The 13,074-nt window shown below is 40.8% G+C and overlaps 1 protein-coding gene across 1 annotated transcript in view; it reads left to right on the top strand.

Annotated features, from left to right (window-relative positions):
• The first annotated feature begins 8,781 nt into the window (after positions 1-8,781).
• LOC134211202 (collectin-10-like) overlaps positions 8,782-13,074 on the top strand; it is a 206,892-nt gene continuing 202,599 nt past the window's right edge. The window contains exon 1 of the transcript XR_009978969.1: positions 8,782-8,852. The gene's annotated coding sequence lies outside the window, so the exon portion shown is untranslated. The remainder of the gene's footprint in view (positions 8,853-13,074) is intronic.

Raw genomic sequence — 13,074 nt, 5'->3', positions numbered from 1 at the left:
CTGAGGAATTGCTGGAAAAACGCCGAAAACTGCTTTTTTCCTAGACCGACATTCGCATTTTTATCGAACGCACACTAACTCCGAACGTTCGGAGCAAACACATACACACGCACTTGATTTTTCACTTGATCTTTTCCCAATGTTTCCTTGGTTTAATCACTCCTAAAACATATTCACTAACTGAGTTTCACCTTTTTATTCAATCTTGACTACCGATTAATTCACGTCACGTCCAAAAACTGTCGAAAACTGCTTTCCAAAAATCGAAGTGAGAGACAAATTTGACGATCGTATTGTGAATGCAATAAAATGCGGAAGACTCAAATTCACTAGCGCAATAAGTGAAATGGTGAGAACGAAATCTACGCGATGCAACTTCATTCAATCCGTACAATACAACGTATACGCCAGCCACGTCCACGTCAACAAGCAAACAATGGTGTGCATACACAAGAAAATAATCATCTCTTCACCGTTGCCAGATTTATTTATTGGAAAAAATCATTGCTGTTTGTTGGATTGATATTTAAACATGTTATATAAGTTTCTGTTTCATACCAAGTGGTGTATAAAAACAATTTAATCGGTAAAAACCCATATATTTGATACACCGCGACCATGTGTTATGATATAAAATAAACATTTCGTCAAGTCTGGCAACATTATGCATCAGCTGAAAAGATATTTTAGTTACTAGATAAAGATTGTCGCTTCGGTTCCCTTTGTTCTGCTGTCCGAAACATGTGTGGTACATACCTGTCAAATCGTATGGATTTTCCTTCTTTGACATTTAGCTCCCCTATCCTCGCCAGCAAAAGATGTTCCGGACAGCGACGACAGCGACAATCTTTATCTAGTAACTAAAATATCTTTTATCAGCTGGCATATTTTTAACACCCCATTTCCACCCACCCCAGTTGTAAACAAAATTTATTTCTTGCTGCTGCACTTTTCCGTACCAATTGCCTTACTATTACAAACAAGCGATACAGTCATTAATTTTCAAAACATTGTGATGGAGTCTTGAGCCTTAATGAACACTAAGCTGAGAGGCGGCTCTGTCCCAGTGTGGGGATGTAATGGAAATAAATATTGTGTATCCGGAATAAATTTATACCGCTTTTCATACCGAAGTTGGATTTTTCTCCAGATACAGGCAACTTTCCCAACTTCGGAAGTAGTGCGCTGGATTCGCCTAAAGATGCGTTAAACAACGCATCAATTAGTTTGACAAATAAAACTTCGGAAGATAGTTCGGTTCGGAAGTCCCGACTTCCGAATTCTAACTTGGTGCTACGCCGACAATAAGAAAAGGAAGAAGTATTAGATTTTTATTTGAAGTTTATTAATTTAGGAAATTAAATTTATATCAGCTGCATTGATTACACGCATAAAAATTCAACTAATGGATCTCAAACAAACATTTGGTTTACTTCCAACCTGGGTGCTGCGGATAGAGCCGCTTTTCTGCGCTCAAGCGAGCAGAGGGATATTTTGAAATCACTCCCATAAACAAAATTATTTTGCAGTTACTTGGCTGTCAAACATTTCCCGCTCTTCGAATTTCTCTTCCCACGCTACATGAGGGCGCACAAATGCGCTAGACTCTACATGACTTTACGATTGTTTACATACATTCATGCTCCAATCAACTGCTGAATCTCGTGAAATTTCGTAACGAGTGCTTTTTTGTTGCATTCCCATTAATTTTCCACTCGAAATATAATGTGAGAATATTTGTTACAAAGAATACAAAACTCAAACAAAGTTTATTTTTATTTTTTCCCAAAATAATAACAATACTTCTCAATATTAGATCAGAAACGAACATAACCACAATCTTCAATGTTTGGCTCCGGCACAATTCGCGAAGTCGAAGCAAAATTCTTCACACAAACAATGACAGTTCTTTATGGGTTTTTACAGTAGAGGAACAGAGAGGAGGAGATGGCGGCCATGTTTCACTCAAACTCTGACAGATAGCAATGGGATTTCCCATAGGAGGGAAGAGCAGAATTTGCTTCGACTTCGCGAATAGAAAATTTCGGCTTCAGTTTGACAACCAAATCGATTCTATCCGCACCACCCAGCTTCCAACAAGAGCTTTGTTACTTATCCACTCCAGGCTCTAGTGCAATATGTAATATGTTACCTTAATTCTGGGACAATGATTTTTTGTCTTCTTCTTCTTCAAAGGCTCTACATTCCAACTGGAACATGGCCTGCTTTTCAACTTAGTAGTATTCTTTTAGCATTTCCTCGGCTATTAATTAAAAGCTTTTCTATGCCCGCCATTGCGTAAGTATGTATCTTGTGTGGCAACAAGTACAATGGATACACTATGCCCAGGGAGTCGAGAATGTTTCCCACCTGAAAACATCCTAGACAGGACCGAAAATTGAACTCGCCATCTACGGATTGGTAATCCTACGCCTTTGCTCGCAAGGCTACTGGATTGATTTTTTGTCAGGATCTGGATGAAGATTACTAAGCTCTTGGTGAACTTTGTCAAAGTCACAGCAAACAATATTTGAAAAGATTCATGATCAGTTAAGATCAAGGAATGTAAATTAACAACATTGCCAATGACAACAACATTGTCCTCTCTTGTAAATGTTGGGACAAACTCTCGCAAAAAACGTTTGTCCCAAACTGCAACAGAATAGGACAATGTTCGCCTGCCGCGCATTTTGAGAAGAAGTCGGTTTCCGATGATGTTTTTGGTTAAATAAGTATCAGTTATCATAGTTTAGACATAAACTTAACCATCTGTTGACATGATTTGTGTTTTACTTCTGAAATATACAAGTTTTCGTAGTTTGAAAAGTTCATAACAATCAGGGCCGGATGTAGGGGGGGTCCGGGGGGGCCGTGGCCCCGGGCCCCCACAAATCTTATGTATTAAAACCAACCTTTTCTGTACATATTGGGGCCCCCACATACTGTCGGCCCCGGGGCCCCCTTCCGGCTTAATCCGCCCCTGATAACAATTAACTATCCATGTTTGTTGCAAATAAAATGGAACGCAACAATGTCTTTATCCTCTGCAGATGAGAACAATTGAGAACTCTTTAAAGAGTTATCGCAATTCTTTTTTGTCGCTTGTTTTTTGCATTTTTCAGCGACAATTACATTCCTTGGTTAAGATCAAGATTCACAACCTTTTCTGTGTTTCAAGACGTCGTTCAATTAATTTTATTAGGAATCGCAGTTGTAAAACTCCAGTTCGGACGAAAGTTCGCCAAAACTGCATCAATTGATCACAACTCGAATTCTTTTGTTTATTAATATTTTTAAAATACGAATTCTTAAGCTTTCACATGATTTTTTTCTGAACAAATTCAAATGGAAATTGTATTTTTTTTATTACTAACTAGCAGACCCGACGAACTTCGTTTCGACTTTGATTTATCTCCTGCTTAGCTCTCGAGTTATGCAGAAATTTCTGTTTCATTTGTATAAGAGCCCCTTTTCCCAAAAGATGGAGGGGTCTCTAACCATCTTCCCCGGCCCCACCTCTACATACAAATTTTCAAGCCGATCGGTTTAGTAGTTTCGGAGTCTATAAGTTTCAGACAGGGCAGCAGGGACTATGTCCAAGGGCTTGACGATCCCTCCCCAGGCCATCTGCGAGTTGTGGGGCTTGCCTAGGATGTGGTGGGGTTTGACAGTGGGCCCTGTTAAATTCCTATAAAAAGCTGCATGTATCCGCAAGTAGGCCCCACCAAAGCGACCGTGTGCCGCTCAAAGCGCACAAGCCCAAGTCCTGGTGTTAGGTAGGACGCTAAACAGCCCTGACACGACGGCCCACCGACGAGACAGGAGGTTTGCGCAGGCCCAATAAGCCGCCTGGAAAACCAATAATTACGAACAATATAAGAGATAATGCGACTCGATATAATCGGCAAAGACCTAGGCGACGAATAAAGGATCACGGTTGGAAGCTTGGAACATGGAACTGCAAGTCGCTAGGTTTCGCGGGTTGCGACAGGATGATCTACGATGAATTACATCCCCGCAACTTCGACGTCGTGGCGCTGCAGGAGATTTGCTGGACAGGATAGAAAGTGTGGAAAAGCGGGCATCGAGCAGCTATCTTCTACCAAAGCTGTGGCACCACAAACGAGCTGGGAACCGGCTTCATAGTGCTGGGTAAGATGCGCCAACGCGTGATTGGGTGGCAGCCAATCAACGCAAGGATGTGCAAGCTGAGGATTAAAGGCCGTTTCTTCAACTATAGCATCATCAACGTGCACTGCCCACACGAAGGGAGACCCGACGACGAGAAAGAAGCGTTCTACGCACAGCTGGAGCAGTTGGATGCCCACAGCAGCATACGATGGATGCCCACTGCGGGACGTCAAAATCGTCATCGGTGACATGAACGCACAGGTAGGAAGGGAGGAAATGTATAGACCGGTCATCGGACCGGATAGTCTGCACACCGTATCGAATGACAACGGCCAACGATGCATAAACTTCGCAGCCTCCCGCGGAATGGTAGTCCGAAGCACCTTCTTTCCCCGCAAAAATATCCACAAGGCCACATGGAGATCACCTAACCAAGAAACGGAAAACCAAATCGACCACGTTCTAATCGACGGTAAATTATTCTCCGACATCACGAACGTCCGCACTTACCGCAGTGCGAATATCGAATCCGACCACTACCTAGTTGCAGTATGCCTGCGCTCAAAACTCTCGACGGTGTACAACACGCGTCGAAGTCGGACGCCGCGGCTAAACATTGGGCGGCTACAAGACAGTAGACTAGCCCAAGAATACGAGCAGCAGCTGGAAGTGGCACTTCCAACGGAAGAGCAGCTAGGCGCAGCGTCTCTTGAAGATGGCTGGAGAGATATTCGATCCGCCATTGGTAGCAACGCAATCGCTGCACTTTACACGGTACCCGGATCAGAGAAACGACTGGTATGACGGCGAATGTGAGCAGTTAGTGGAAGAGAAGAATGTAGCATAGGCGAAATTGCAGCAACACCACACGAGTGCGAACAAACCGGCGCGGAACAAACATTACTCGATTTTCCGGAGGAAAAAGCGTTTGCAGGAAGATCGAGACCGTGAAGAGACGGAGCAACTGTACCGCGCTAATAACACACGAAAGTTCTATGAGAAGTTGAACCGTTCACGTAAGGGCCACGTGCCACAGCCTGATATGTGTAAGGACATAAACGGGAACATAAACATAAAGACATAAACGAACGAGTGTTAGGTAATCCAAAGGTGGCGGCAGCATTATGAAGAGCACCTGAATGGCGATGTGGTAGACGAAGATGGCGATATGGTGATGGACCTGGGGGAACGCGCGCAGGACATAATTCTACCGGCTCCGGATCTCCAGGAAATCCAGGAGGAGATTGGCCGGCTGAAGAACAACAAAGCCCCTGGGGTTGACCAACTCCCAGGAGAGCTATTTAAACACGGTGGTGAGGCACTGGCTAGAGCGCTGCACTGGGTCATTACCAAGATTTGGGAGGAGTAAGTTTTGCCGCAGGAGTGGATGGAAGGTGTCGTGTGTCCCATCTACAAAAAGGGCGATAAGCTGGATTGTAGCAACTACCGCGCAATCACATTGCTAGCACCAATTGCAAGGGAGTTCGTGGGGCAGTACCAGGCGGGTTTTATGGGCGAACGCTCCACCACGGACCAGGTGTTCGCCATTCGCCAAGTACTGCAGAAATGCGCGAATACAACGTGCCCACACATCATCTATTCATCGACTTCAAAGCCGCATATGATACAATCGATCGGGACCAGCTATGGCAGCTAATGCACGAACACGGATTTCCGGATAAACTGACACGGTCGATCAAAGCGACGATGATGTGCGGGTGATGTGCGTAGTTCGAGTTTCAGGGGCATTCTCGAGTCCCTTCGAAACCCGCAGAGGGTTACGGCAAGGTGATGGTTTTTCGTGTCTGCTATTCAACATCGCGTTGGAAGGGGTAACACGCAGAGCAGGGATTAACACGAATGGTACAATTTTCAATAAGTCCGTCCAGCTATTTGGCTTCGCCGACGACATAGATATTATGGCACGTAACTTTGAGAAGATGGAGGAAGCCTACATCAAACTGAAGAGGGAAGCCAAGCGGATCGGACTAGTCATCAACACGTCGAAGACGAAGTACATGATAGGAAGAGGTTCAATAGAAGACAACGTGAGCCACCCACAGCGAGTTTGCATCGGTGGTGACGACATCGAGGTAGTAGAAGAATTTGTGTACTTGGGCTCACTGGTAACTGCCGAAAATGATACCAGCAGAGAAATTCGGAGACGCATAGTGGCAGGAAATCGTACGTACTTTGGACTCCGCAAGACGCTCCGATCGAATAGAGTTCGCCGCCGTACTAAACTGACAATCTACAAAACGCTCATTAGACCGGTAGTCCTCTACGGACACGAGACCTGGACGATCCTCGTGGAGGACCAACGCGCATTTGGAGTTTTCGAAAGGAAAGTGCTGCATACCATCTATGGTGGGGTGCAGATGGCGAACGGTACGTGGAGGAGGCGAATGAACCACGAGTTGCATGAGCCGCTGGGAGAACCATCCATCGTTCACACCGCGAAAATCGGAAGACTGCGGTGGGCCGGGCACGTAGCCAGAATGTCGGACAGTAACCCGGTGAAAATGGTTCTCGACAACGATCCGACGGGCACAAGAAGGCGAGGTGCGCAGCGGGCAAGGTGGATCGATCAGGTGGAAGATGACTTGCGGACCGAGCCGAATGGAGAAGACTCTTATATACCGCACAGGCCACTTCGGCCTTAGTCTGAATAAATAAAAATGAAATAAGGTTCAGACAGACAGAAATTCATTTTTATGTATATAGATTTTCGAGATTTCAGCTCAACCCGCTAGGAGTTGATCTTCAGGTTGATTGAATGTAGGAATATTCCTCGCGTTGAGACGGATCAATAATTCATGTACAATAAATATTCTAATAGAAAAATCTGTATAAATCTGTATTGGATTTAAAAAAATCTGTAATCTGTATCAAGTCTGTACTGATGTTCAAAAATCTGTATAATACAGATTAATCTGTATAAATGGCAATGCATAGGTTCATTTTTTATCTGTAGTATTTATTTATTTGACAGGCTCAGGCGTGTATAACACTTAACGGAGCCGAGACTCTTAATGATATTTACAATCAATATCATCTTATTATCAACAGTTAGTAAGGGAAAGGGACAAAGACCAAGATACTCGTGGCGACTCAAGGTTAGATTGCGTAATTTGGCGATGGACGGGGTTGGGATTTAGGTTTGAGGTATTTCAGCTGCTCATCCGGGTATTTGACGTCATTTCTGGTTTGGCATAGGTTCATTATTTGACGTTTAAGCGATACCGAAATCCATTTTGAATGAACTCTATGTATGAAAGAGTGTTCATTTTTAATAAACGGCGCACCGCTCAAACGTCATTGTGTTCATTCGGTGCACCTCCCCATGGTCCAATGTACCGAATAAACACAATGACGTATTAGCGGTGCGCTGTTTACTAGAAATAAACACTTGAATGAACTCGATGAATGCAAAAGTATTCATTCTTAGTAAACAGCGCACCGCTCAAACGTCAATGATGAACTCGGCCCATGATTACCTAAAACATTGACGAAGACACCAAAACGATCGGACAAGCCGTTTTTAAGTTAGGTAATTTTTTTTAAAAGTTTTCAAGGTGTTATGCCCTTGTCAAAATGGCAAACCAATGATGCAAATTATGTTTTTGATCACAAAGAATGTATATGCAAAATTTCGGGGAAATCAAAAAACACAGAAATTAATTTTGAAATTAAAAAAAAATCATGTTTTCACAGAGAGATGCTCAATAAATTTAGAGGGTATTTAAAGAGCGCTCTAGAGGTATTTTTTGTAGAATTCTCGAAATAAGTTATAAAGATTTTTCGGGAAACTCCAAGAAGAATTTCAGGAAGAACTCCCAGGGCAATTTATTTGAGAATTACTGGTAGAAAAAGAGAGTATTTCTAAAGAATTCTCAGGGAAATTTCTAAAAGATTTTCCAGAGGAATTTTTGTTTAAAATTCTGGGGTATTTTCAGAAAAACTCCCGAAGGAATCGTTTAACATCTTCATAAATTTCCGGGCGAATCACAAGATGAATTCACTGGGGAAATTTTTTGAGTAACTGTAAGTGTAATTCCTGGAAGGCTATCTATCTATTAGACATACAATAGTAGATTAAACAATGATGCACTTATTGAGTAAAAACTACACGTTCTGATACAGATATGATGGTAGGCTCACTAAACAAATCTAGAATAAACTCGCCAGAACAAAACGTGCATTTGAAATTACATATCTCGAAAGTGTTGAATCAACTGAGTTAGCAACTTTGAGGCATGTTAACGAAGCCATTTCGCATTATCACTTGCACACGTTTCGTCCGTGCGAGATGAGATACCGAAAGTGAACTAACGCCAATGTTCCTAACCAGTGGCGATGTTATTGCCTCAGATCCATTCTAAAGCGGTTACACGTTTCCATACGCAACGCACATGTCTTACCTTACATGTGCAACGATCTCAACTCAACGCATACCCACTTGTAGATGTTTCTCATCTTGAGCTCGTCCGTCGACACCGTCTTGCGCTTCCACCATCGAGATCGAGAGTGAAACAAGTCCGTCTCAACGGTCTCAACAGTTGGGCTCGATGGAAATGCACGGAATGGAAACACCGAGAGCAGAGGCTGTGTCTTATATTCAAAATCGAAAGTGATTCGATTTCAAGCACTGCAGTCTCACTTCGACCTTCTGTAGCATAGCATCGCGATTCGGCTCTACCGGGGCTGGACACTTCTACCAGGTGGCGTATATCGTGGCCGATGGAATAAAAACTCTGGGCGCGCGCACGTGGCCGCGATCTTTCGCTGCTGTGCTCTACTAAAGTGAACCGCGCTGTGGTTGTGGTGGACGTTGTTGTTATTGTTGTGACTGCAGGCAGTGGTTGATATTTCTGGGGGGAGTTCGATCTCGACTGGTTGACCGGTTGGTGTCACCTTCGGTTGGATGTCGGGCTGTGGATATTGTGCAACGTGACAACGACGACGACTACGATGACTACAAGCATGTCGTCGCCGGTGACGTCGATCAGGCACAAAGAACGACAGAAGCGATGATGGTGGCCGGCCTCACATTTTACTTTTCTCGTGTGCTCTGTGCTACTGCTGGCTGGTGCGGCGGAGTATCGACGAAGGCTCATTTGAATGTCCATTGTGGTTCATACATGAGTGACCACCAGCTTGCGATCTGTAGTCTGGGAATGCCGGAGTTACACTGCTGGTTGAATGGTATCGGAACATGCGTTTTAGCTGACTATGTGGTAGTGGTTAATGTGATGAATATGTGTTGAGGATAAATTATTTGTGTTATGGATAAATAACTTTTTATGTTTGTAAACGTTATTCTGTATCAAGTTTTGTTGTTATCTTCGGTCTTCAATGATTCTACCAACAATAACTGTAGATTTTCACAACCGATTGAAATCAAACTAATCGATTTTCGGTAACGCAATGGTTACATTGAAACAGGGATTGAACTTATCATTTAGTATTCAGCCAAAAACTCATGCCAGAGGCAGAATTCTGAACTGTATGGCGGACTTCTAGTGCTATTTCCCCTCTACAATTGTGTCTAAAAGGGTACATTGCTCTATGTTCAATATTAACAGCGTGACAAGCTAGTATCATTTAATAAGCTTAATGATTAGAACACTTATTAAAAGATAATGAAATGCTAAGTTCAATCCCTGCATTGAAACACTTTACTAAACTTACTATTCCCGTTTCTGGTCTCCAATACTTAGTCGCATTGCATCCAACAATCCTGACATAGCCTTTAAAACGATTTATTTTATGTTTATTTTGGAAATCATTATTCCTGTCTAAAACAATGTCTCTAAATTATTACTAAAAATTTGCTTTTGGGGCATTTCGGGGCCTTCTTATTTAATTGTATTTTTTATATACCTAAGCATACCTTCATCGCCTAAAAAATTAAAAAGGATAATTGCTTAAAATAAACTGTTCTCATTTCAATTAGGTACTTCATTTTCCACTTTCACTTATTTATAAATTCTATCGAGTCCCACCTTTCCTTTACACGATTTTTCTCAAAGATTCCAATAGGAAGGAACCACCTTCGAGAAAAATGCTAGAACAAACATTATTTGGCATAGCTGAAATTAGTGGAAATCGAAAAAAAAATGTGTTTGATTGTACATCAATAGTTACTTGATTGTTTTCATTAGTTCCACTATTTTTTCACAAAATTGATTATATAAGCGATCTACCATAATAATGTGCCAACTATTGCTTTTTGTCGTTGAAACGATTCGATAAAAGTTGGAAGACGTGCAAAATATACTTGGGAAATTGAATAAACAATAACAATAGGGGAAGGTGGGTTGACTTGATCCCCGGGGAGACTTGATCACCCCCTGTTTTATCGAGAACTGAAGTAGTTTTGTTCTAGCGTATTTTTTAGTATAGATCCTCTAGAAAAATGACCTTTATGTGGTGAGTATTTCTTGGATTGTCAAGCTTAATTATTCTGCAGGGCGGTTTGCATGTTTTGACCTTCCAAAAGATTTTTTTATTGGCCACGCAAAATTTGAACAAATTTTCATAACAATGACCAAAGTCTTTCGTTTTTTCACAGCAACAAGCCATATATATGCTTTTTGATCTGTACTTATGAAAATGTCAATATTCCATCATAATTTTAGGATATTAGGATTTGAAGTTATTGCCTCAAAATGGGGACACTTGATCCCCCGTTAGTCACCCATACAAATATTTGGCGAAAAAATTCAAAAAAATATAAATCTGTTCCTAGGCTTCTAATTTTTTGTAGATTTTATTTATTTTTATTTATTTATTTCGTCAACCGACGTAGACTAGTACATATACAATATACATGTTTTTCTTTATTTTCTTAATGCTATAAAAACGGTATTATAGTGTATAAAAATAAAAATAGTTTGGTTAAGTAGTGTTTAATTTTGGGATTTAATGTAAATTTAGATGTGTAGGTTTCGAATTGTGACAAAATATTTTTTTTAGGTTCTGCCGAGACATTGTAAAGTCAATAGTTTCGCAGTGTTGATTATAGATGGCCATCATCTGATTGAGAGGTCCGAATTTAGCATAATTTGTACGGCAGTGATTAATTAAAAATGTATGTCGATGACGCAGTTGTCGAGATGGTGTGTAGAAATTTAATTTCGATAAAATGTTTGTTGAATCAATACGCTGCGAAACTATATCGTTAATAAATGAAACCATTGCAGTTTCACGACGCTCTTTCAAAGACTGAATGTTTATAAGCTTGCAGCGTGCCTCATATGATGGAAGTGGGAATGTTGTCCAACCTAATTTACGAAGAGCAAATAATAGGAATTGTTTTTGTACTGATTCTAATCTTTCTTCGTGTGCTATTGAAAATGGAGACCATACAATGCTGCAATATTCCAGTATCGACCTTACATAAGCAATATATAATGTTTTAATTGTGTATGGGTCATGAAAGTTATAGCAGAAACGTTTTATAAAACCCATCATATTATTTGCTTTATGAATAATGGTGTTGTAATGGTCGATGAACGCTAGTTTGGAGTCCAAGATAATTCCTAAATCCCTAACTCTATCGCATTTCTCTACAACCTGGTTTCCTAATGTAATTGAGAGATTTGATGCTGTTCTTTTTCTGCTGAATGATATAAGGTTACATTTTTTTACATTCAGTTGCAATAGGCTTTTATTGCACCATTCGTAGAATGTGCATATTTCGTTCTGGAATATGTTGAGGTCATTTTTATTCCCTATTTCCAAAAAGAGCTTCATGTCATCTGCATAGATTAACACTTTAAGTTTGTCAAGAATGAAGGAAATGTCGTTTACAGATATTATGAATAATAGAGGCCCCAAATGAGAGCCCTGGGGGACACCGGAAGTGGCTTGAATGGGGTTTGATCTATTGTTGTTAAATTTTATAATCAATTGGCGATCAGTTAAGTAGGATTCAAGCCATTTGAGTAGTCCCGGCTCCAGTTTTTTTCAATTTGAATAGAAGCATGGGTATATCTATGCGATCAAATGCTTTACTGAAGTCAGTATAAAGAGCTTCTACATGGTTTCCTTTATCCATTGCTTTCAGGGTAAAGTCAACAAATTCAAGAAGATTAGTTGAACTTGAACGCCCTTTAAAGAAGCCATGCTGTGCGTCTGTTATTCGGTTTTTACTTGTTTGAATAATTTTTCGTTTTCAATGGCATCAAAAAGTTTTGGAATACAAGAGATAATTACTATTTCACGATAATTACATATATCTTATTTTTTGCCAGATTTGAAAATGGATCTCAAAAATGAGCCTCGAAAAGTAGTTTTCCCATATATTTGGGAATTTTCCTGATTCTAGTGACATATTAAATAGCCAAAATAATGGAGTGGTTAGTTCCACTGCTAGGGTTTTCTTAAATATAGGAGGGATTCCATCAGGACCAGGACCTTTCGAAGCATCTAAACTACGTAGGGCCTGCAAAATGTCATGGACATGAAGTTGATTCACTCCAATATCATTTGAAAAGTCTGGAAAAAATGCAAAATAGTCGTGCACACTTAATTATTTTCACCGGGCTCGGTAACCAAATTACCGAATTCTCAACAGCTGAGCTCTCGGTAGTCACCTCAGTAAATAACATCAATGGTTTACCGAGCTCTCGGTTCAGTACGCTCGAAGGCGAAATGTCAAATATTACTGAGCATATCGGTAATCATTACCGAACAATCGGTAAAAAAGTGCCGATGAATCTTCCTTGAAAAAAACCGGGCTCGGTAATAAAAAAATGCAAAAAAATATAATTTAGTGTTACAGTATTTTATTCCACTAAATCAAACGATAGGAAAAGCTGACTGTCGGTATGTTTAGTTTTATTCTGAAACTAGATAAAATACAAATATATACAAACTTTTATAGATCTAAATATTTGTTTTCTAAAAAAACACCGAAAGCTGTTTTTCTTTTTGCAA

The sequence above is a fragment of the Armigeres subalbatus genome, chromosome 2, assembly GCF_024139115.2.
Source record: "Armigeres subalbatus isolate Guangzhou_Male chromosome 2, GZ_Asu_2, whole genome shotgun sequence".
Classification (NCBI taxonomy): Eukaryota; Metazoa; Arthropoda; class Insecta; order Diptera; family Culicidae; genus Armigeres; species Armigeres subalbatus.
The sequence above is the reverse complement of the archived record's forward strand: the minus strand, read 5'-3'. Positions and strand labels throughout refer to the sequence as shown.